Genomic DNA, 24,935 nt, shown 5'->3' with positions numbered 1-24,935 from the left:
AGATTACATTCTGATGGGAAGATGGGCAATAAACAATGTATAAGATATATATTCCCTTTATGGAAAGTACTATATAGAGAATAGACGAGCTCTCAGAGTCAAGGATGCAACTTTAGACAGATGGCTAGGGAAATGTCACTGAAAAGGTGGCATAGTTGAGAAAAGACTTAACGATATGAGAGAGCAAACCATGCAGTTTCCTGGGGGTGACAGTTCTCCAGGCAGGGGAAACTACAAGTGCACAGGCTCTGTGAGAGAGGTGGGCTTGCTCTGTTGAAGGAACAAAAAAGAGATGGGTGTGTCTGGAATGGACTGAGCAGGGTGGTGGGCAATATGAGCTGGCAGGCAGGCGAAGTTCGGTAGGGAACAGCAGGTGGCGCAGGGAGTGGTCACTTAGGGCACTGAGGGTAAGAGGAATTCAGTAACCTCTCCTCTGAGGGATCCGGGAAGCTAAGGAGGGTGTTGAGCAGAGGAGTGGCATGTTCTGACGTTGTTTACCAGGATTCCTGTAGCAAATAATAAACAACAGTGTCCTCCAACTGTCATGCCCAGCTACCCTGTCTACTCCACTTAGAGAATTGCTTCTCTAAATCCCCTTCTAAAACTTTAAGGGCTAATTATAAACAGCTCTAAATTGCAGGAACCATCCATACTTTAGAAGAGAATTCCACCATCCATTCACACACAGCTAGAATCTTAGACCTCTAATTTCTTTTTGTGATACATTTATAACCATTTGGAAATGAAATTTACAAAATGTTGCATTATGAAAAGTATACATATTTTGTATTATTCAAACCTGAGGATGTGAAAGACTCAGAGAAAATATTCCTCTAACCTTATATAGACCATTCAGACAGCTTTTGTGGTTTTTTCTTGGTAACATCCACAGCTCAGTGATAACTCAATGCCCCTGTGCCTCCAGTTGACAAGCAATAAATATTCAAGAGAACAGCGAGGGCATCAGGCAGAGTGGGATTCCTAATGCAGCCCATGGCCCAGAGAGTGAGTTAATGCCCTCCCTGTTTCTCACAGGATTGAGCTAAATCGTCAGGGAAGCAGAGAAGTCAACCACCCAATGTCTTGTGCTGCTTTCACTACAAGCCTACAGAGCATTTAAGCTTTCCAAGGAGACAGAATTGTTTCTAGCTTCAGCCTCTACCTTCTTAAAACCAGCTGTACATCAGCTATTCTCCATGCTCCGTGAGGCACCCAGCCTAGAGAATTCCATTCCCACTAAAGACCAGTCAGAACCGCTGGGAAAGGCACGCACTTCAGTGTAAAACAGACATCTGCTCAATGTTCGTGTCACTTCGGAAAGCACTTCTTTGCTCAGAGACAGGGAGAGAAACTGCAATATCTCGAAAGCTTGCAGAATCATGGCGTTTCTCCCACCTGCTTTTCTGTTTGGCCAAGAAAATTAAGTCAATCAGGAGGCATGCTTCTTGTACACTTGATGACAATTAACAACCGACAGGGGAAACCAAACCGTAGAAATCTTCGCTATTGTGATTAGGGGCTGGAGCGTGCCTGTGGAACAGATGTAGAACCAAAGACTGTGACTGCCTGGTCTCAAACATCTTCCAGTGCTTTCGACTGCCACTTCTGTCACTGTCTGGCGAGACTGAACTCCAAACTGGTTTCCCACTCTGAAGGAACATATTTCTCTTTCCCCTTTCCCTTTTATGTGAATGAAGATTTTCCTTTTCTGGAATGAGACTATCTAGAATTGCGATTGAAGGCTTACGGTTACCTCTAGAAGGTCTCATCAGTGCAGGGAGAGATTAGCTAGACTTGATGAAGTTTTCTCCGGTTAGGGACAGCACCACAGGAATCCAGTGGGCCCCTTTCGTGCCATAGAATAAACATAGCTTATTTCACCTAATCTCAGATCATACTGTACACAGTCACATATGTATAGTCCCTTTTCAAAGACATTCAATAAGGAAGACATTCTTATGCTACTTGCCGGTTGCCATTTTCTTAGGATATGCCTGCTAACCAATCCACTAAGAATACACAACTGCTTTCCAGTTAGCAGTATGGTAATTAGAGTTAAAGCATCCTCGTTCACATAAAAACTCAATAAGATCCCCAACTGGAGAAATAGTCGACATTAAGCAATTTCTACTTTTATTAGTTAAATCAATGCCATAAGCAGAACAATTTTCTTTTAAAATTATCTGTTCTCTATCTTGAGAATCTTCCTGCCAATATCTCCATGCCACACTTATTAAGCCAAATAAATCCTTATACAGCCCACATTCTCCCACCTCTAAATTGTTTGGGTTTGCCTGACAGGCACATGAAATGTTAATCAGAATAAATAGTTACCTCTTCTTTCCAAATTGAGTGACTCCTGGTGTTTCTCTTTTCTCAAGACGTCCTCAAAGACCTCTCCTACACCAGACAATCAAATCTACCTTATTTTTAATCCTTCCCTTCAGTGATGGGTGGCTGTTGATTTAGACTATCCAAAGAAAAAAAATATGTCATTTTAGTATCATCATTTCAATTCAGGGACAATTTGATATGACCCAATATAATATATTGATATGTAGCATTAAGAACATTAAGAAGAGATGCAGCGTTCTAAAACTTTATAGCCAATTAATGAGCAAAGACATTTTATACCTCTTCTTGAGTGGTACCTTATCTTTGGCTCCATCCCTATCCTCAGTCTGACCCCTGAAAATCTCCTCATTGCCGCATGCCAAAGTTCTACTCTACCCATCTATAGCGCTAACCCTCAACCCGTCCACAGTTCCTATTCCACCCAGGACCCTATCCCTCATCCTCTCCTAACTGGGCAAAATGGTAATTTCCATTAAGCTGAATTCTCCACTTTGGTGTTAAATGTGCACATAGTAGCCAAAATAATCATTAATATGTCATTCCTTAAATGAGGTTGCTCAATTTCATCTTAAGAAATCTTAAATTCATAATTACAGCATAAAAGAACTTCAAAACCAAAAAAGATTTTGGAGATCACTTAACCCCAACTACTAACTTTATTTACTTATTTTTATGGATTTGCCTTTTTCTGGACATCCACACATGAGTTTGATTAGTCGAACTCCTTGGCTTGCCGTGGTGTATTTGCCCATGCAAAGTCCCTCACACATGCAGTTTCACCCTCCCCTTCATTCCTCCCATTCCCCTCCTCTTTTCATGGGCACCCACTATAGTACATGGCATTGAATGTCTGTATCTTTGAAAAAGTAATAGAGTTCTATAGGATTTAAATGTACATAAAACTACAGGTTTGTAGTGCTAACAATTTTATTTTATGTTTTTTTTTTTTTGCATTCGACACTATGTTTGTAAAGCATAGGAATGTTGCTATAAATATATCTCATTCATTGCTTCTAGCAGTGGAATAGTATTCCATGGCATATATCCTCATGTTTTATTTATTTATTCCCCCAACAACAGACAACTAGGTGGTCTCTGTGTGTCTAATGCAATAAACACGTGTATAATTATTACTCAAATAAGACAGTTTGTGGGAGAATATTTACAAAGAGCCTGTTTGTAAAGGGTATGGATAGAACATAGGAGAACCACAAAGGTTGATTCAGTAGCTCATGGTTAGAAGCAGCAAAGCTCCTACTATCCCTAGGTTCAAAAGGATAAGTGCAAGGAGTGTTTGCTAAAACCTGAAAAACAGAACTGCGATGAAGGCTACAACCCGAGAGGAGATGTGACTTTGGGTGGAGGAACGCAGCCTGTTCAAGGTGCTCTCTCAGGTCTCTGATGCTCTATTCTTTTTCTTCATTCTTTTTTCTTTCTGTTCCTCAGATTCGATAGTCTCCATTGGTTTGTCTTGAAGGTTGCTAATTCTTTCTTCCTCCAACTCAGATCTGCTGTTGAACCCTCTAGTGAAATTTGCATTTCGGTTATAGATTTCAACTCCAGAATTTGCTTGTTTTTTGTTTTTAATCATTTGTATCTCTTTATCAGTATTCTCTATGCGGTGAGACATTCTTCTCATACATTCCTTTAGTTCTCTAGACATGGTTCCTTTAGTTCTTTGAACAGATTAAAAATAGCTGATATGGAGTTTTTCTAGTAACTTCAACATCTGGACTTCCTCAGATGGTGTCTGTTCTGCTGCCTGCTTTTCCCCTCAGTATATGGACCACACTTTCCTGTTTCTTGCAAGTCATGTGTCTTTTTTTAAATTGAAATCTAGACATTTTAAATAATATAATGTGGCAATTCAGATCCCACCCATCACCCAGCATGATGCAATTGTTATTTGTTGTTGGTATTGTTCCTGTTGCTGTTTGTTTAGTGATTTTTTTAACTATTTTTGCAAATTACATACTCTGTTTAGCCTTTGCTGTCTGTTTGCACAGAGCTTCAAGATCAGGCCAAGATGAGAGATTAGAAACTTCTTAGTTCTTTCTAGGACTTACTCACAGCCCTGCATATGTTTGCAGCCTTCTAGACTCCCAAGATTATTTCAAAGCTTCCGAAGTCCTCTATGGCTATCTCATTCCCCAATTTCTCCTTTTAAGTTTTTTAGTCAGCTTATTGTTGATCTCAACTGTTAATACCACATCAGGCAGCTTTGATGTTAAAAAATTACCACTGATTATTTTCAACAAATACTTCAGGGGAAAAGTTGTTCACAGTAATTGAGTTCTGAATCAGGTTCAATAAAGATGGGCCCTGCAAGTGGAATTGACAGACAGTTCCAATAATGACAATTCTCTGGGGATGGAGTTTTGGGGGAGCTTCAGAATTCTTCTCCTCCTTCCCATGGATGCCTGGCTACTGGTTTCGTGATGACTAACGTCTTGATGCTGTTGATTTTCAAGGCTACTGCAGAGCCGAAGGGAGGGAGATGCGAATTCAGCAAGTTAAAATATCAAGCTCATTTTTCCTTCTGCAATTTAGTCTTTTTCCTTAACAAATGCTCCTGAGATTGTTGCAAACCTTTGGTTAATTTCCAAAGGTCTGAAAAAGTTGACTTAGATCATTTTTACCAGTGTTCTCATTTCTTTTACACACAAGAGGCTTTTCAGAGTTCCTTATTCTGCAATTCCCACTGATATCACTACTTGTTAATTTTTTACTTTGAAGTAAATTTTGATCTTTATTCTATCTGTAATTTTTCTAAGGTATATTTTTTGTAATGAAAATCATAATCTCAATTGTCCTGAATGATCTTTTTATGCCCCTGTAGATCAACTGCCAGTTTTCTCCATCCTGCTTTGTGAGCCAAGAATCCAACCTTGATTGACTGCTTCAACCAGCCTCTCCTGCCCTCTGGTTTCCAGGTATGTTCAGACAAGGGGAGGTATTAACATGGGATTGGAGAGCAAGAGGAACGAGAGATAGAGGGCACAGATGTTCCCCCAGCTTCCTCTTCCAGACATGATCTAGCAGTGGCTGCATTCCTCTGCCACATCCCTCTGCCACAGCTGCTGCTCTGAGCACCTCCTGATATGCATTCCTTCCTCTGGCCCCTTCAGGCCTATGAGTGATAAAGCCTCCCAGCTGTTGCCACCTCTGGGTGCTTCATCAGCCTTTGTCCCTTAACTCTGTTAAGATTTTGTAAATAGTTCCTCCATTAAATATCCTACAAATGATATTGAAGTGTAGTTAATGTGTTCAGTTTTTGCCCGAGGATTTATGCTTTAGAGATCTGAGTTAAAAACTCCTGTCCCAGCCCAAGTGCAAAGTTACTTTCCAAAAATGTCTGCTACTAGCTTTATTCCACTTATTATTTTATGTATATGCTTTAACCTTTTAACCTTCCCCATTAGATGTAGTTAGAGGTGGATGGTTATATATGGATGGATATGATTAGATGGTTATATATGGTTATGTACGATGAGCAGTAAGTGTCTGTACTAGTTTCCTATTGCTGCTATAAGAAACGACCAGGTACTTAGTGACTTAAAATCATGCAAATTTCTTCTCTGACCACTTTGCAGGACAGAAATCTGAAGTGGGCCTGCCTGGGCTGAAGTCAAGGTGCCCGTGGGGCCATGCTTCCACTAGAGGCTCCAGAGGCAAATCCATTTTCCTACCTTTTCCAGCTTCTAGAGCTGCTTTCCGTCCATTCCTTGGCTCATGGCCCATTTCTCCATCTTAAAAGCCAGTAGCATAGCATCTTCAAATCTCTCTGCCTCCATCTTTACATCTTTTTTTCTCTTATAAGGACCCTTCTAATTACATCAGATTCGTTGAATAATCCAAATAATCTTCTCATCACAAAACTCTTAATATATGAAAAGTCCTCTTTTATTCCTTTAATAAGTAACACCCATTGCTTCTGTGGGTTAGGGGGTGGGTGTCATTGAGTGAGCCATTACTCAGACCACCACAGTATTCAGCCTTATTTCACTCTATACGTGAGCCAGTTTTCTTAATGCCCCCTTGGCTTGCAGTACCAATTTCATAAAAAACAGAGTCTCTTGTAAGGGAGCACTCAAGTCCAGTGGTCCTCAGCTAGTGGCAATTTTGCCCCCAGAGGACATTTGGAAATACCAAGAGAATGTTTTGTTTGTTAAAACTGGGGGTGGAGGAGGAGGAAGGAAGGAGGAGAGAGGGAGGTGCTACTGAAATTTGGTGGATAGAAGCCTAAATATCTCACAATGCACAGAATAGCCCCACCCCCACCCCCAAATACAAATTACCTGGCTCAAAATATCAATAGTGCTGAGGCTGAGGAATCCTGTTCTAGTCTGCTCCAATGGTCTTTTTGCTGTGGCTAAACCAGTGCCAAATTATTTTTGTTACTATGTATTTGTATAGTATATCTTCATCTTACTTAGGATGTAGGCGTTTTCTCTTTGAGGAAAAAAATAGGTAATACCACATACATTTTATAATAAATTGTTGAATCCCTCAAAATAACCTGCTGAAATTTTATTTGGAATTACATATTGATTTCTTTAGATTAATATTGGAAAACTAAACATTTTTACAATGTTAATGATGAGGGGCAACTCTGGATGGCCCTGGAGATTCTTTTCCTGCCCTCTATGATTAGCTTATCAGAGAGCTGGCTCAGTATTTGCATCATATCAGCATTCTTGGCGTGCAAGGCTGTTCCCACAACTCCTGTATGCAGACCTTGGTCATCCATATGCTTAGGCCTCAGGGTTGCTCCTTGGCTAGAAAATCCCTTGATAAAGTTCTTGTTATTTAGAGAAACTGGGTGTTCCCTATGCTTCTTAGGGTAGGTTATGGACATGTAATGAGGTTTGAGAGCAGAGCTTGTTCTTGTCTTGGAGTGCTCTCAATTGCATATCCAAACTACTAGCAGAGGCAGGCCCCTTTCAAGGGGATCATTGGACCTCGTGTCCACAGACCATCTACACACCCTGCCTAGGCTGCAGAATCAGGAGGGTTTAAGAGACTGCATGGGCTCTACTGCTTCTCCGTTGGAAGTTTTCTGTAACAAACCCTGCATTGTGTCTGCACCGCAGGGCTCTGGCCGTGAATGTCCATGACCCCCTTGAATGGACAGTTAGGTCTTCTTCTCCAAGAACAAGTTGTATTTCTTTATTGATTTCAAATGTTCCTGTATGTCTTTTAAAAGAATGTTTTTTCATAAAGTTCTTGTTCTGTTCATTGGGTAAATTTCCTGATCTTTTATGTATTCTTATTGTTATTATAAATTTTTTGTTATGTTTTCTAGCTAGTTTTGGCTGATGTAAAAGAATTTTTAGCTTATATAGATATTGTATCCACCCTTGCTGCTTTTTTCTATTAGCAGCAAAAGTATACTAGTAGATTTTTTTGAGTTTTATAAGTAGATGATCATATGATATAGATGAGAGTGGACTGTCATCTATAATGACGGTCTTACCTATCTACCTTCTAGAAATACATATTACATTTCTTCACGTTTTGTCTTATCACAATAGCCGTAGATTTCAGATTCCAGTACTAAATTGATAGTAATGGTGATAACACGTATCCTTCTTTATTTCCCTCTACCCATCTTAATGATAACATATTGAAAGTTTCTTGATTATATTTTCTGTAGATTTACCACACAAAGGAAACACTGCTATAGCTGTGGTTATTCTAAGAGAAAAACAAAAAGCTGACCATTATACACCAGACAAAGCAGAATAAAGGACCAGAGAGGAAAAGTATTTTAAAATAAGCATATTAAATGTCATCAGAGAAGTAAGGCAGAATATTAAAAATATGAATAAGGGACAAATAGTCTTAAAGAAGAACCAACTGGAGGTACTGCATAATAAAATAAATGGGAAATAAATAATTCAAAAGGCAAGTTGAATATGAGAATGAATATAGCCGAAGAATAAATCAATACACTAAAATTTTATTAGGAACTCTTCCAAAAATGGCAATATAGGATAAAGAAATGGAAAAATATACATGGAAAACTAAAGGATAATAGTATAAATGCCAACATCCTTTTTGAAGGAGTCCAAATAGAACAGAAAACATTAAAAAGCAAATAAACAAATAAATTGATCAGGAAAAAATATTCCAAGTATAATAAGGGATATTAAAGAAAGGTATTTAAAGTGCTTATAAAGCACCAAATTACATAGATATTGTTTAAAAAGAAGAAAAAAAGAAAAACTATACTGTTATTGTACAACTTAAGGACATTTGACCTGGTTACGGTCCAATCAGGGAAGCAAAACCACTGCAAGTATTTTGAAATAAGTAATTTATTATAAATTAGACATTAAACAATTCTGGAAAGAGCCTGGAAAATAAGACCCAAAAAGGAGTTGAAGAATTAGAGAAGGGTCATTAATAAGCCCCTGCATGAATGACTAGAGCCGGAAGAAAAATCTGGAATTTAGGCAGGTCCAGCTGCTGGAGAATGACTGCCAAGTTTTCTGGTCTCCAAGTCTGAAAGGTGCTGATTCTGTACTCCTACCGCTCTGTGATTCATTCCAGAGCACGTCACGATGGCCTGAGATCACCGCCACGCAGCTGGGCAGCATGCGGAAAGGGTGTTGGGTGCAGAACATAACCCAAGATAGGTTTATTATTTTTAAATTAAAGCCTACTCCCAAAAGCAATTTTGCAACAAAGGTATATATCATCCATTTAAAGTGAAGCAATGATTAAGGAATGTGTGCAGATAATGCATTGTCACTCGAATCGTTCAGATTCCTCCAAGTGACAGTCTGACAGATAGTAAGGTCCAACTTACTAGCATCTTTAAAAAAAGTGTATATTTTTTCCAATTAATGATAATTGTTTTCATTCTCCTTTTGTCAAATATTATATCTTGGATGGAGACTTCTGGAAACAGATTCTGAGACAGAGTTGCATACAGAGGTTTATTTAGAAGCTCTCTTGGGGATCCGCCTGTAAGGAAGTCAGGAAAGTAAGATGGGCACAGGGAGAAGACGACTCACAATATAGTTGCAACCAGGATATCAGCTGATCTTTTATGGGCCTAGAGTGACCCTTCAGAATGGTCTCCATTGAAGCTACACGGCCAAGGCTTTATGTGCCTGCTTCAGCCAGTTATTAGCTGAGAATCGCTTCCTGGGTGGGAGGTGCAACACTGGGTGAGGCTGTTCCCTGCAGCCCAGTGGAATTCCCGTTAACAGATACGTCAGTAAGCCTCAGAAACCAATATTGCCAGCAGCTGGCGGCGGGTGGGGTTCTTTGACTCAGAGGAGTATCCATGATAGGCCACCCTTTGTGCCACTCTTATTCATTTGCTTCTCTTGGTGATTTACCTCATTTGAGGGTAGCTTCTTCAAGATCTGTTGCTGCAGTTGACCTTGAGGCCATAACTGATACTTAATCATCCCCCTTCTCTAGAATCCGTTCTAGAGTCCCCTTCCTTCCACCAACACCTCTCCTGGTCTGAATAGAATTTTTGGTGGGGCAACCCTTATCCCTGAGGAGTCTGAGCCAGTAGTTACCATGCCTATCTCAGAGGATGGCTACTCTAGCAATGAGATCCTAACACTGGTAGCTGTGGAATATGGATAGCCCCTGGCATCCTGTGATAGTACGATGGTTAAAAGTTTCACTGGATGGCATAGTAGAAGGGGCCCCGCTGGCAGCTACAATATATCTAATACCAGAAAAAAGCTGGGGAAATGATAAAAATAAGGGCTTGGAATTAGGCTGGTATTCCTGAACAGCCTTGATTCATTAGAGAGAGATAATGACAGGCTCTATGATTAATCATCAATTCAAGGAAAAATGAGAAAGTATTTAAGAAAAAGATGTTGGCAATATCACTACCCCATCTTCATCAACTGACTCCAGGAATAGAAGCATCCTCTGGCCCTCAGTCTTTTTAGAAGACATTATCCCTCTGGAACTTCTTTCCATCGGATTTCAATGCATCCACAGCTCTCCAGTGACTTTAAAGGAAAGCATGATTTCTCTCTTTTTTTTTTAGTTACCCACGATTTATTACTGTTATAGCAATTTGATGATTTAAAAAATATGTCCAAAAATTCTTTGAGACTTTTCTCCCTTGGAGAAGCAAAATTTTATTCTCCTCCACTTGAGTGGGGACTGGATTTAGGGACACACTTCCTATGAACAACAAATGGCAAAAGTGATGGCATGCCCTCAAAGACTGCAGCTTCCTTCTTGGAGAGGATATCCTGACCACATCTCTTGCTTTGTGGAAATTGGCTTCCATGTTCTAAGAACATTCAGGCAGCCTGTGGACAGGCCCACATATTGAGAACCGAAACCTCCAGCCTTGTGAATAAACCTGCTCTGAATTGGACCCTCTACCGGTGGAGCATTTGATGACTGCAGACTCAGGTGACAGCTTGTCTGCAAGCTCATGAAATATCCTGAGCCAGAACCACTGAGTCAACCACTCTAGGATTCCTGGCCCTCAGAAAATATGTGAGATAGCAAACGTTTTAACTTGCTGAGGTTGGGAGTTAGTTGTTATACAGCAAGAGTAACTAATGCAACAGGACAAAGATCTTTCAAAGCTCTGTACATCTTCCCCGGAAGCCATTCATTAAGGAATCTTACCCACCCACTTTGATGGTTCCCAAATTTATTTCACTAACCCAGAAATCCCAGAGAAGCTTTCACACAGTGTGCTGTTTTCCATTTGCCAATCACCCACTTCCACTTCTGCCTCTCTAAAACCCTATTCATGTTCTAGAGGATGCAGGGATATTTTAACGTCCCAGATGTATCTTTACTGTGGTATTTAGCACTTTGTATGATAAGTTTTAATATTTCTATCCAATCTACTAGACAGTGAGATGCCTGAAGGGAGGAAGAGTGTTCATCTCTGCATCCCTTTGCACCTGGCACTTAGGAGTCCTCAACACATGGCTCTTAATTAATGAATGAATAATTAATTGATAGTCATGATAGAATCAGTCACAAACTAACTATCTGAGGCAACTATGAATTGCAAAATGTGGTTTAATGGTAATTAGAGACATCAAGCATGGAAAAATATGATAAACAGTAATTGCATTGTTCATTTAGACTGGTGGTGACTGAGCTTCAGTTTATTGTCCCAGAATACTTCATCAGTGTTTATGTGACATCTTTCATGGGAAAAAGGATCTTCAGTGAAATAAATAAATCTAATATGTGCCATCTAACAAGGAAAAGATGAAGGAAGGGTTAAGATCTGTGTTGGAAAAGCCAGATGAGTATCTGCATCTGATTTACTAATTAACTTAGACCCCAGCTAATTTTCATCATCATGGTGTTTACTGGGACTCTAGACACAGGAGCTCTGAGGACACCCCATAACAAGTGCACTAATGTTTCTCGAGTTCATGAACCATGGCCCTTCAACCTTGATGCTAGTCTGAATGGAACAAGGCCACGATATATTTTCGGTTTCTAATCCCTTGTTATCAATTGTTCAAGTGCTTTGGCATGAAAAGGAGGGGGAATGCCACTCCTCTATCCCCTGCTATTTATACTTCTCCTCAAGTCATCATCCTGGTGACAATAATGGAGTGAGGAGGGCATTGCTTTCATGACGCTCTTTAACCTCAGTCCTTTTACATACTGTTTGCAATCTGCACAGCCGTACAATTATTCAGCTTCCCTTTCTTTTTCTGGCATCTTTTCACACTTCCAAAGCTCCCTAACTTATAATTCAGCTTCACTGGCGTAAAGACAAAAATATCCTCCCAACTGCAGTTTAAAAGCATGCCACTGTTGGTCTTAATTTCCTTCTAAAGCCCTAAGATACCACTGTTGGTCTTAATCTCCTTCTAAAGCCCTAAGATATAAATTCAGCCTGTATTCACTGTGTCCCAAAGAGCCTCTTTTCTGAAACTCTCTCTCACTGCCGCAGGGCCTCCCCAACAGCTCACAGTGGCCATCTGGTTGGTGTGCGTCCCCAGATGGGCTCAGTCAGCACAGATTCCAGGGTCTAGGAAAGAGGAGAGGAAAGAGACATTTGGCAGCTGACTAAATTTAAAATTTACAAGATTGAGACAAGCTGCATTTCCTTTCCTCTCAGCTTTACCATCACCTGCCAAAGTTATTTGTGCCTAATAGGAGCTGCCATCTTGGTTAGCAAACTTCACAACAGTTCATGATTTCCTAATGAGAGAAGACTTTGAGAAGCAGAGAGAATTATATTAAATGTGATTGGTTCCTTGATTGTTTCCTTAAAAATCTTTTACAAAAATGTGCATAGATGCTTGACTTATTGTGAAATAGTACATTTGAATGATGTGTTGTATCTTACAATAGAAAAGCAGAAGAATGAAAAAGATATGTTGTGCATTCTACTAAGTAAGAACAGAAAACACTTATAGGGCTTAAAACATGCCAGTCAAATGTCCTCAGTGATTTACATACTTGAACTCATTTAATCCTCACAATAATCACGTGAAGTACTTACTATTATAAAAAGGGAGGCATAAAGAAGGTAAATAATTTGTGCAAAGTGACACAGATACTGGCAGAACTAGGATCTGAATTGATGGTCTACCTGCAAAGTCCATGGTCCACTCTAGAGCACCACCCTCTTTACACCATATGTCCTGTGTTCTTGATCAGGCTACTAAGTGGGTTCACATGCCAAGACTTGACTTCTGTGAAGTTATTTCCCCTCTAGTTAACTGCCGCCACAACTGGCAAGCAGTGTGGACGTATCTGATGGGCAAGCCTGAAGTTTGGTGATTCCCCACCAGCTGCCACGTTAGATGGCAGGACCTTGGTTGCTAATATTAACCTCTCTGAAGCTGAGGGAGCAAGGTGGTTGGACATGTTGGCCCATACAGTCCCGAGGGTAGCAAATAATTGCTCACTGCTCTGCAGTAACATAATCCGGTTTGTGCTGATCAGGTTTCTGGCTGCACCAAAAGCCTTCTCAGATTTTCAGCACCACAGGCCACACAGTATGTGTCTTCATGTCTGAGAACGTGTGTGTTTTAGATCAATTCAGGGTCAATAATTTGGTGTCAGTAACATTTAGTACATCATTTGGAGACTTGATAAGGTATGTGAGTAATTATGTTTTCATCAAAATAGAAAAACACAATTAAATGTCTAATATGCAATCTTCTGCCACAATTAAACAAGATCAGGAAAATGGGACACAATGTGTGCAGGGCTATTAAATGTGATGTCTCCTACGCAACCAAGAACCCTATTTTCACGTCTACACAATAAAAGTGCAAAAAGGTGGGTTTTTCAAGGAGGCTACAAACTATGAGGAAAAAGTCCCAATGTGCCACCTGACTACACTGGCAGGGGTGACCCGCAGCAGGGATAATCATCCATCAAAGGAGGCTTTGCCATGACCATGACCGTGGTGGTTAAATCATGAGATGGAGTTGCACAAGGAGGGGGCTCTGGGAGTTTTGAGATGGCTTTAAGCTGCTAAATCTAGGTCGACAGATTGGAAGTCTAACTTGCCTGGATTTCAGAGAAGAAGGGAAGCTACAAGAGACATCTGAGTAGAATGGGAAGCAAGTTATGCTCTCTTGCCTCCTATGATGCTGAACCTCCCCAAGAAAATCACATGCTTGTTAGCCCCCCTGAAATTTCCATGGTTCTCTTACAAACGAACATTACAAACAAAGGGAGAAAATGCCCACAATACTTTTGGGCTCCCTAAGAATTACTAAGAGAAGAGTTACAAGATATTAAACTCTTCATCTTTTGAGGAATATCCACAAATCTTTTAGTAAAAATCAATTTCTGATATCCAGCCAGGATTAAATCACACTAATAACCTCAAAGAAATATGCATTTTAGCATTTATACTATTGTTTATTCTACACATCAATGTTAGTGTCCTGTTAATTTTCAACTACTCAAACTACTACATAAAGCCTGAACAAGTAACAATAAAATGTTTTAAATGAGAATTTGGAAATAAATTTGACCTTACCAAAAAAAATCTTTTAAATTGTCCTGCTTATGGAATATCCTCTTTTCATGTTAGCAAACTACCTCATCCGCATTTTAGCAACAACCTCGTAAATGGACTCTCTCCCTCTCTCCATTCATGCTCAGCCCACAAATATGAATTATGATCCCTCACTGTTTCAAAGCCATCAATAGTCCCTCACTGATAAAATATTAAATAGAAGAACAAACTTTTACTATGAATCACATGACAATAAAATGGCCACAATTGGAATTTTGCCAAGCCAGCGTTTTCATGCTGGATATTTTAACTTGCATAAGAAATGTTTTTTTCCCTTTTCCATTAAGGTAAACAATAAATAATAGTAACTTGGCAATGAATTGACATAAATGATAATTTTTCCCAAAGAGAGTAAACACATAGGTAATAAGAACTGAAACTCACTGTTATAAAACTTGGCCAGGATTATTTTACAATATTTTCTTGGCAATATAAAGGGATCCCAAGTTGGAAAGTAATAAGAATTCTCAACTTTGAAATATTGGTCAGATATTATCATTATATTTTTTGCAGTGAATATATTCAGGAATTTTGTCTAACAATTTTTTCAGTTTAAAATGTTTCATACGTAGTCTTTATAATCTTGGAAATGGAGGAAAAATTATAACATAGAACTAAAAGTAGGAATGGGTGGAAAGAAGAAACAGATAAATAGGGTAGAGTAAGAAGTAAGAAGGATGACTTTTTAAAAAATCTCAGCAACAGTACATTTTTAACGGAAATTTTGAGAAAATTGTAGATTGGTATACTTTTGTAAAAAATAATATTGAGAGATCCTGTGTACATTTTACCCAGTCTCCTGCAATAGTAACATTTGAAACTATAATGAAATATCACAGTCATGTTATTGACATTGGTTTAATCCACCTATCTTACTCAGATTTTCCCAATTCTATTTTTACTCATTTTTGTGTGTATTTAGCTCTATATATTGTTTCACAGGTGTAAATTGATGTATCTACCACCATAGTCAAGAAACTGAACAATTCCATCACCAAAAGGACTCCTCCTGTTGCTATATTAGGATCACACCACTTACCCCTCATCCCCCATCCCTATGCCCTGGCAACCACCGTCATTTCAAAACCTTACGTAAATGAAATTAGAGAGCATGGAACCCTAGGACTGGTTTTTTTCACTCAGCATAATGCTCTGGGATTCATCCAAGTTGTTACATACATCAGCATTTTGTTTCTTTTTATTGTTCAGCTTTCTTTTTCTTCTAAGCTGTCTGATTTCTTTGTATAAAGTTATTCATAGTGTCCTTTGTTAATTTTTTAAAGACTGCAGGATCTGTAGCGATATCTCATATTTTATTCCTAATATTGATAATTAGTGCCTTCTCACTTTTTATTTTTGTTAGTCTTGCTGGAAATTTATCAATGTTACTGACTTTTTTTCAAAAGAAGCAGCTTTTTGTTTCATTAATTTTCTCTATTATTTCACTATTTTCAATTTCATTGATTTCTGTTCTTGCCTTTATTATTTCCTCCCTTCTTGCTTTGGGTTTATTTTACTCCTCTTTTTCTAGTTTCTTGAGATAGGAACTTAGGTTATTGATTTGAAACCTTTCCTCATTTCTAATGTAAGCAGTTAGTTCTGTAAGTTTTTCTCTCTGCACTGCTTTAGCTACATCCTATGTTTTTTGATAGATTATGTTTTGGTTTTCATTAAGTTCTATGCTTTTTTTGTGTGTTTTCTTATCTTATGGATTATTTAGAAATGCTGTTTAATTTTTATGTGTTTAGAGATTTTCCTGGTTTCTTTCTGTTACTGATTTCTAGTTTGATTATCTTCTGGTCAACAAACAGACTCTATATTATATAAATTCTTTTAAGTTTGTTGGGGCTTGTGTTGTGGCCCAGGTTATTTTAGTGAATGTTTCATGGGTGGTTGTAAAAAATACATATATTTTTCAGTTGTCGAGGGGACACTTTAAATATGTCAATTAGATCCTGTTGGTTGTCTGCTGTTCAAATCTTCTTTACCGTTGCTTATTTTTCTGTCTAGTATTTCTATCAGTAGTGAGAAGGGGCTTTGAAGCCCTAAACTGTAATTGTAAACGTGTATATTTCTCCTTTCAGCTCTATCAATTTTTGCTTCATGTATTTCGAGGCCCTGTTATTTGGCGCATACACGTTTAGGATTATTATATCTTCCTGATGGATTAATCTTTTTCTTATTATGCACAGTCCCTCTTTGTCTCTAGTAATATTTTGCTATGAAATCTACTTTATCTAACATCAATGTGACTAACACTTTTTAAAATTTGATTAATGTTTGTGTGGTGGATCTTCATTAACGTTTGCGTGGTGGATCTTTATTAACGCATGCATGGTGGATCTTTATTAACGCTTGTGTGGTGGATCTTTATTAACGCTTGTGTGGTGGATCTTTATTAACGCTTGTGTGGTGGATCTTCATTAATGTTTGCGTGGTAGATCTTTTTCTATCCCTTCACTCTGCACTGACTTTTGTCCCTGAATTAGGAGTGAGCAGCATACAGTTGGTTTTTTTACTCCACTGTTAGTCTCTGTTTTTTGGTTCGTATATCTAGACCATGTATATTTGAGGTAGTTATTGATATGTTAGTGTTAGTCTGCCTTTTATTTTTCTGTTTTGTTTCCTGTGGTTCTCATCTTCTGTTTCTGTCTTCATGCCTCCCGTGGGTTACTTGAACATATTTTAGAATTCCATCTTAACTGATAGTGTTTTTGAGTGTATCTCTTTTTATAGTTTTTGTAGTAGTCGTTCTGGGTCTTACAATAAACAAATGTGACTTAAAACAGCCTAATGACAGTAACATTTTACCACTTTGAGTAAAATGTGGAAACCCGATTTCCGTTTACTGTCCCTATCTTTAAATATCATTTTCTGGAGTATCATATGGTGTTATAATTCAGTTTCACTCCTCAAAATGATTTATGAGGGGCCAGGTGGCACAGCAGTTAAGTTCACATGTTCTGCTTCTCGGCAGCCTGGGGTTCGCCGGTTCTAATCCTGGGTGCAGACATGGCACCGCTTGGCGAGCCATGCTGTGATAGGCATCCCACGTATAAAGTAGAAGATGGTCATGGATGTTAGCTTAGGGCCAGTCTTCCTCAGCAAAAAGAGGAGGACTGGCAGTAGTTAGCTCAGGGCTAATCTTCCTCAAAAAGAAAAATGTTTTATGAAATTCATGAAGTAAAGGGTGGCCATGGTATGTGCCTGTAGTTTTGCACTTTCCATTGTTTTTTCTTCTTTACTGATGCTCTCAGATTCTTTCTTTTGTCATATTCTTTCTGTTGTAAATTTTAAGAATAAGTCTGATAGTGACACATTCTCTCAGTTTTCCTTCATCTTTGAATATCTTTATTTCCTCTAATTCTTGAAGGATAGTTTCACTGGATGTAGGATCATGAATGACTGTTCTCTTTCTTCAGCACTTGAAAAACATTGTGCCACTTTCTTCTGGCCTGCACGATTTCAGGTGAAAATCCATTGTCATATAAATTAGTGTTCCCTTATAAGTAACTGTTGTTTTACTTTGACTACTCTCAAGATTTTTTCTTTTGTTTTTAGTTTTCAAAAATTTAATTAGGGGCCAGCCCCATGGCCGAGTGGTTAAGTTCGCGCGCTCCGCTGCAGCAGCACAGGGTTTGGATCCTGGGCGCGGACATGGCACCGCTCATCAGGCCATGTTGAGGCGGTGTCCCACATGCCACAACTAGAAGGACCTGCAACTAAGATACACAACTATGTACCAGGGGGGATTTGGGGAGATAAAGCAGAAAAAAAAAGAAAAAAGATTGGCCACAGTTGTTAGCTCAGATGCCAATCTTTAAAAAAAAAAAAAAAAGATTAATTATTGCGTAGATGTTTTTTTTGAAGTGTGGAGTTTGTCCTGTTTGGAATTTGCTCACCTTCCTGAATCTGTAAGTTTGTGTCTATCACCAAAATGTGGGATGTTTTCAGACATTATTTCTTCAAATACTCTCAGCCTCACTCCTTTTCTCCTCTTTTTCTGGGACTCCAATGATATAAATATTGGCCCTTTTGTTACTGTCTCACAGGTCCAAGTCTCTGTTCAATTTTTTTTCAGTCTATTTTATCTCTGTTTTTCATATTGAGTACATTTTATTTTTCCTCAACGTCACTGATTTGTATCCTCTGTTTCTCCAATACACTGTTGAACTCATCCAGTGCAGTGTTTTTGAATTATTATTATTATTATTATTTCAATTCCATATTTTCCATTTTGTTCTTTTTTTTACAACCTCTAATCCTTTGTTGAGATTTTTCTATTTTTCCTTTGTTTCAACACAGTTTGTAATTGACTGATAAAGAATTTTTATGAATGCTGCTTTACAACACTTGTCAGATAATTACAGCTCTGATTCCTCTCAGTATTGGCATCAGTTAATGTCTTTTGTAATTCAAGTTATGACTTTCTTAGCTCCTAATAGGTGACTTTCAATTATATCATGGACATTTAATCTATTCTGTTAGGAGACTGCAGGTCCTATTTACGTGTTTTATTTTAGTGGGCAGTCACCTTGCTGAGATTTAGCACACAGACCTTGGCCTATTCTTGTGGGCTGTGGTTCCAATGTCAGTTTATAGTCAAAATTTTTGTGGTATTTTTTTTGGTCTGCTCAGTTTTTCTGGGGCTACTGGGACTCCCACTGGTCCCTGCTGGTGCTGCCTGCAAGGGCAAAACTTGTTTCCTGGCACCCAGAGTGCCTCATGGATGAGAGGTATGGTGGACTTCCTCTTTCTGGTGCCCCTGGCTGCTCTGGCATCTCTGAACAGGGAAGGGAGTCTCAGGCCCATGGGGTCAAAGAGGTTTCTGGGGCCAGGTTGCTTGCTGCGAGTGGGTCACTCTTGCCAGCTCTACCCATTTCTCACATCTGTGGGTGGGAGAGGAGAGTCATGGTTCAGGGGGATAAAATGACTTCCTGAGCTGGACCATTTGATGGATCTGTGTTCCTATTGCCAGTTCCTCTCACTGCCTCAGTATCTCTTGGAGGAGGAGGAGTCTTGGACCACATACTATTGGTGGAGCTCTCCATCAATTGCCTTTGCTAGTGGTGTCTAGCTCAGCCGATGCTGTCAGAGGGACTCCTTTTAGATATGGAGAAGGAATGAGTCTACCTGGGCTGGCTTCTGTCGCTAAGTTAGGGTTAGAAAATCCTAGGTCTAGGTGATCTTCCCCTGTTGGGGAGGTACAAGAAGCCCTGCCGCTATGAGTTACCTCTAGTCTTGAGGTCTCAAACTAGTTTGCCCTCTTCTTGCTACATTTTAGAATTCTCCTTGAATTGTCTCTTGAACTATGTCCAGTAGTAATAGTTAGACTTAGTGGGGAGGAACAGGGAGGAACAAGTCCATGCTATCTTGTCTGGACTGTAAGCCCAACTGTACATTTTAAAAGTGAGTTTCTATATCACCTGTAATAGTTTGCCTTTTCTTCACTTTCCAATTTTCCCCCTCAAAAAAACTTAACAAACATAGTCTGTGATTTTACTGACTGCTGAAATCTTTTTCATTAATTTTTTAACATAATATAACTTTGATTCCTGTGTAGATAGGAAAAACAATAAAAATTTCATTAAAAAATGGAAAATTTGGGCCAGTATAAGATTGGTGAAATTATTCATACACACATAGAAATCATTTATCTGTGGAAATATTATTTTTAAAAGCTGAGTATGCCAAATAAAAATCTTGCAAAAAATGCTCATTAATCATATCTCTAAATGCATTGCATCATTTGAATAGCATTGCGTGATTCTAAAATTTTGGAGGACACAGACAATTTATTCCTTCTTGAATGGTAAAAAAAAATGATGTGAAAATATATTATCTTTAAAGGAGAACTGAATAAACAGGGCATATAAGAAAATGGTTAATTGCTAACTTTAAATAGGTGAGAGAAGACTTTGAGAATTATTCATCCTTAATGCCTTCAGACACTGTTACATTGAGTGATCTTATGCGGGACTGAGTCCTAAGCAAAATAGGACGTATGCCTTTCTGAAACAGTTGACTCAAATAATGCTAACCTTAAAATATGATTTACCAAATACCAATAGTTAACGAGTTTAAAATGTTATTTTGTTTCTATGGTCTAGAGAAAATAAATGTTCTACAGTGATTTTTTACAAAAGGCTGTCATTTTTCTGAGGGCTCATAATCAACATTCCATGGTTTATACAATCTATATATCCAGTGATCAGATGTGACACCTGATGTGTTTTTTAATTTCGACTTTGACATTTTAATATTTTAATAAAGAACTTTGTTTCTTTAGATAAGAAAGCTGTCATTATGAAATTGGGCTTTTTCAGCTCATTTAAAGATAGCAATGTATGATCTTTGGGAATAGTGGCTAAAGACAAAAATGTTGAAGAATACATGGAAGAGTATTACTTTTTAGAAATTTTTAAGTAATGTGAAAGTAAAAGAGAGTGGTGCTTTTAAAATACATCCACAAAATTTTTGATATACCTCCCTTCAAGAGGTAGAGCTTAATTCTCCTGCCATTGAGTGTGGGCAGGATTTTGTGACTTGATTTCATCAAATAGACCATGGTAGAAGTGATGATGTATGACTTTCAAGATTAGATAATTAAAGACTTTGCGACTTTCTCTCTACTCTTTCTTGGATCAGTTGCTCAGGTGGAAGCTAGATGCCATATCACGAGGACACTCAAGTAACTTTGTAAAGATGTCCATGTGGCCCATAACTAAGACCTCTTGCCAAAAACCATCAAGGAATTGAGGCCGTCTGCCAATAGTCATGTAACTGAGCCATGCTGAAAGTGAATCCTTCAGCCCCAGTCAAATGTTCACATGATAGTTGCCCCAGCCAATAACTTGATTTGACTCTGACCCAGAACCATCCAGCTAAGCCATCTTCAAGTTTTTGATGCATAGAAACTGTGAGAGAATAAATGCTTATTGTTTTCAGCCCCAAAGTTTCAGGATAACTTTTCACGCAGCAATAGATACCTATAGAAATAGTTTTCCTTACAGACCTTGACAAAAGGGTCATATCCTTCAACGCCAGAAATAAACATGACCTGACGTGGGCTAAATTACGAAAACATTCTGGGGAAATGTGTAACTCTTCCTTTTAGCAAACCCAAATCCCCCTACCTATTTCAGCTTACCAATATCTTTACTGCAACCCTCTCCACTGTTTGATTTCTTTCTCATTCAAACTGACAAATTAGAAGAATAATCTAGTACATTTTTGTTAGGTAGACTTAAGTTACTCAACTTCTCATAGTCCATTTTGTGCTTTTCAATGAGGAGATTCTACAGTAGTGATGTCTGTTCTTCAGAAATCAGATCACTACATTTTTATTCACAAATATGGTATTTTTTTTACTTCTATACCTCTGAATATTCTTGTTCTGACCTTAACATGGAATTCGTATGTACCTGTGGTCTTCTTTCATGAACTATTTTAATATCATGTTAAAAATACCTAGAGAATAATCTGTATTTTAAATCCTTTGTTTGAATATATAAGCATATTCACTTTTTAATATGAATATTTTAGCCAAAGTTAGTGTAAAATTATCTGGAGCAAGCAAATCTGCTGTGTTTACTGTTAAGCAAGAATTTTGAGGCAAATGATGACTTCCTAAAGTAGACAGTCTTGGGAGTAACATAATTCTGTCAGTGGTCAAATTCTCTTCTCAGAAATCCCACTGCTATGTGTAAGGAACTCCCAAACAGAAGGCCCTAAGAGTAATATTAACAACCCTGGTCAAATCCAATTTCTATCTATATTTTTTTCTCTAACCCCTCATATGTTTTTTTGGTTTTTACAAAGTCAAAAAATTGCTGTAATGTGTTAGGCAGACAGTTCTGCATGAAGGGAAACTCCATGTTTCCATTCTAAAATGGATACATATTTCTCCCACTAATTATGTTATTGCTATTATTTTGCTTGGCCAACTACTGGCTATTTCATCATTATTTTTATTCTGGGATAAATTGCCTTAATTCCAAACCTGGGAAGATTTTCCTTAAAGAAAATTAAAAACTACATTCCACTAAAATGGCATGGAAAGAGAGAAGTCATTCCAAGTATCCAAGTTATTGGTAGAATATCTTAAAAGTTACATGTGTTGACTGAACATCCAATGATCTTATCATCCTGTGAATTACCCTCCTCCCCTCTGAAGTCTCAGACCCCTAACGCATTTCTTAACTCAAGATGGTGTATAAACCTCATTTTACCTTTTTGTCTCTGACTCTTTCATGTATGTGGGGTTCTCATATGTACGAAATTAAATCTGGTTTTCTCTTGTTAATCTTTCTCATGTCAATTTAATTCTTAGATCAGCCAGAAGAACCTAGAAGGGTAGAGAAAAATTTTTCCTCCCAGAACATCAACCAAATAAAAAAATGAAGTGTATATGCAATTACCTTACCTGTCTTCAAGCATGATACAGCACACACAAACTGATTATGGGGAGAGTTAATAATTCAGAGCATTTCATCAGGAAAAGTTGCCTGAAAGTTGATTTGAATATTATTTTGGCATTAAAGCGGAATAAGGTACAACCAGAATCCCACATATAGAGACACAGTGACAGTCACTAATTGCTAAAATGAAATATGGTGGCCTTTTAAAATTAAGATTAACAATTTTGCCATCACACCAGTCACTCTTGACACTTAAGGTTGAACTGCTTCCCTTGTGTTACCAAATTATGACAATACCCACTCCTGGCTTATACTAAAAGGGACATTTCAAAGGGTTGACAGCTGATCCTCAGGAATCTGAAAGGAAATATTAGGTAGGTGTTACTTACCCACATATGAGGCTTCCAGGAAGACCTGGGGAATTTGTATGGCTCAATATTGCTGGAAATTCACTTAATACATTCTGTGCTTCTCCCCACTGTCTACACAGGACCGATTTAGGGATAGTGGCTGCCATGTCTTGATTTAAAACAAAGATTTTAATCACAATAAAACCACTGCCTTGGCAAGCTTTCCTGTAATCTTCATGAAGCTCTCACAGAACCACCTTATGGATTTTCTGGGCAGCCATTCTCTTTTTGGAATTTGCGTCTAGACCAACTGGAGATAAGATCTGGTGTTTGGGGGAGCAGGTGCTAAAAGACCCAACAAAAAGTGGAACTGTCAAGGGCCGTAGAGCAGCGTGAGTCGAAACAATCAGTTTTATTACAGGACATTCTTTCTCCCGCTACTTACAGTTGCTCAGAGGATAGTAGGGAAGCTACCCTGCTGAGGATGGAAAATCCACTTCATTTCCAGGCTAAGAGTCCCACATTAAAAGACGATAAAGCTGAAGTCATTTAAGGAGTAGCTCCAGGGGCACATTAACTTTGCCTTCTCACAAAATGTCTGCCAATGCAGTTCTCAGAGACAAGCTCCTTCTCACAAAATGTCTGCCAGTGCAGTTCTCAGAGACAAGTTCCTTGTCACTTTAACATTCAACACAACATAGCAGGTTTTTTGGTTTGGTTTCCTGTCTCAAACATGTGTGTTTACACACACATACATATACAAGTTTGACTAAATGAAGGAAAAGAGTATTCGGTCAGTATTTATACACGGGGAAGTCACTGTCGCTATAAAACTAACACTGGTGATTTGAAACCTTTGCAAAGCATTTAAAGTACTGAAACGGACATTTCATCATTTACATTGAAAAAAAAATACAACCCAATTTATTGCTGCACATACTGCTACAAATTTTGTGAGGCTTTGAAATTTCTGGATTGTGGATTTGGAATATTTCTGTCCTCCAGGAATGCCTTAGAGGAACAAATTTGGAATGTAAATTGGCCTTTAAGAAGTCCACTGAGTTAGATGGCTGGACGCATGTCAGTTTATGAGTGTGCTACAGCCCTCACAGAGAGACCGGACTGATGAAGAACTGCCTGTTCCTGTTGCTGTCAGTCTGATGTTCCCTTGAGAGATGCAGTTTATAGGTGCCATACAGTAACTGTAAAATACTTGGGGAAGGAGGGGAGAGAGTGGGATTTAGAAATGTCTGGCAGCTCAAGGATCTGGTTTGAATTCCAAGTAGCAGCTGAGACAACTGTGTAATAGCTTTACATTCCCAAAGGAGAAGGAATTAACAAAAAGACAGCTAGGTTCTTTTGGGCTTTTTTTGAGGATAGATAATGCTAATGCTTCTCAACAAGATCATTACTTTTAAGTTTTAAAAATAATATATTTTCACACCCAGGGAAATTGAAACACAGAATTTACAATCAATGTGCCTGTCTAGATGGAATTATATAAATAAATCTGGTTATGTAATGTGCGAGCCATTAATGTCATAGCCTATATATAACATGATGTATAAAATATCTGGATTACTGCATTCAACTTTTATAATACTTTGTGCAGTTTAGACATTGGGCTAGGCAAATTTTATACAGCACTTTTTAAGTGATCCCAATAATATAAAAATACCAACATCATTTTATTTTAAGCAATGTTAAACAACAAAAAATCAACTTAACTTTAAATGAGTCATTTAAAAGATCAAATTGGCTTTACTGAATGATTCAGGAATTGGGTAGCAT

Source organism: Equus przewalskii, chromosome 27, assembly GCF_037783145.1.
Source record: "Equus przewalskii isolate Varuska chromosome 27, EquPr2, whole genome shotgun sequence".
Classification (NCBI taxonomy): Eukaryota; Metazoa; Chordata; class Mammalia; order Perissodactyla; family Equidae; genus Equus; species Equus przewalskii.
This window is presented reverse-complemented; position numbering follows the sequence as displayed.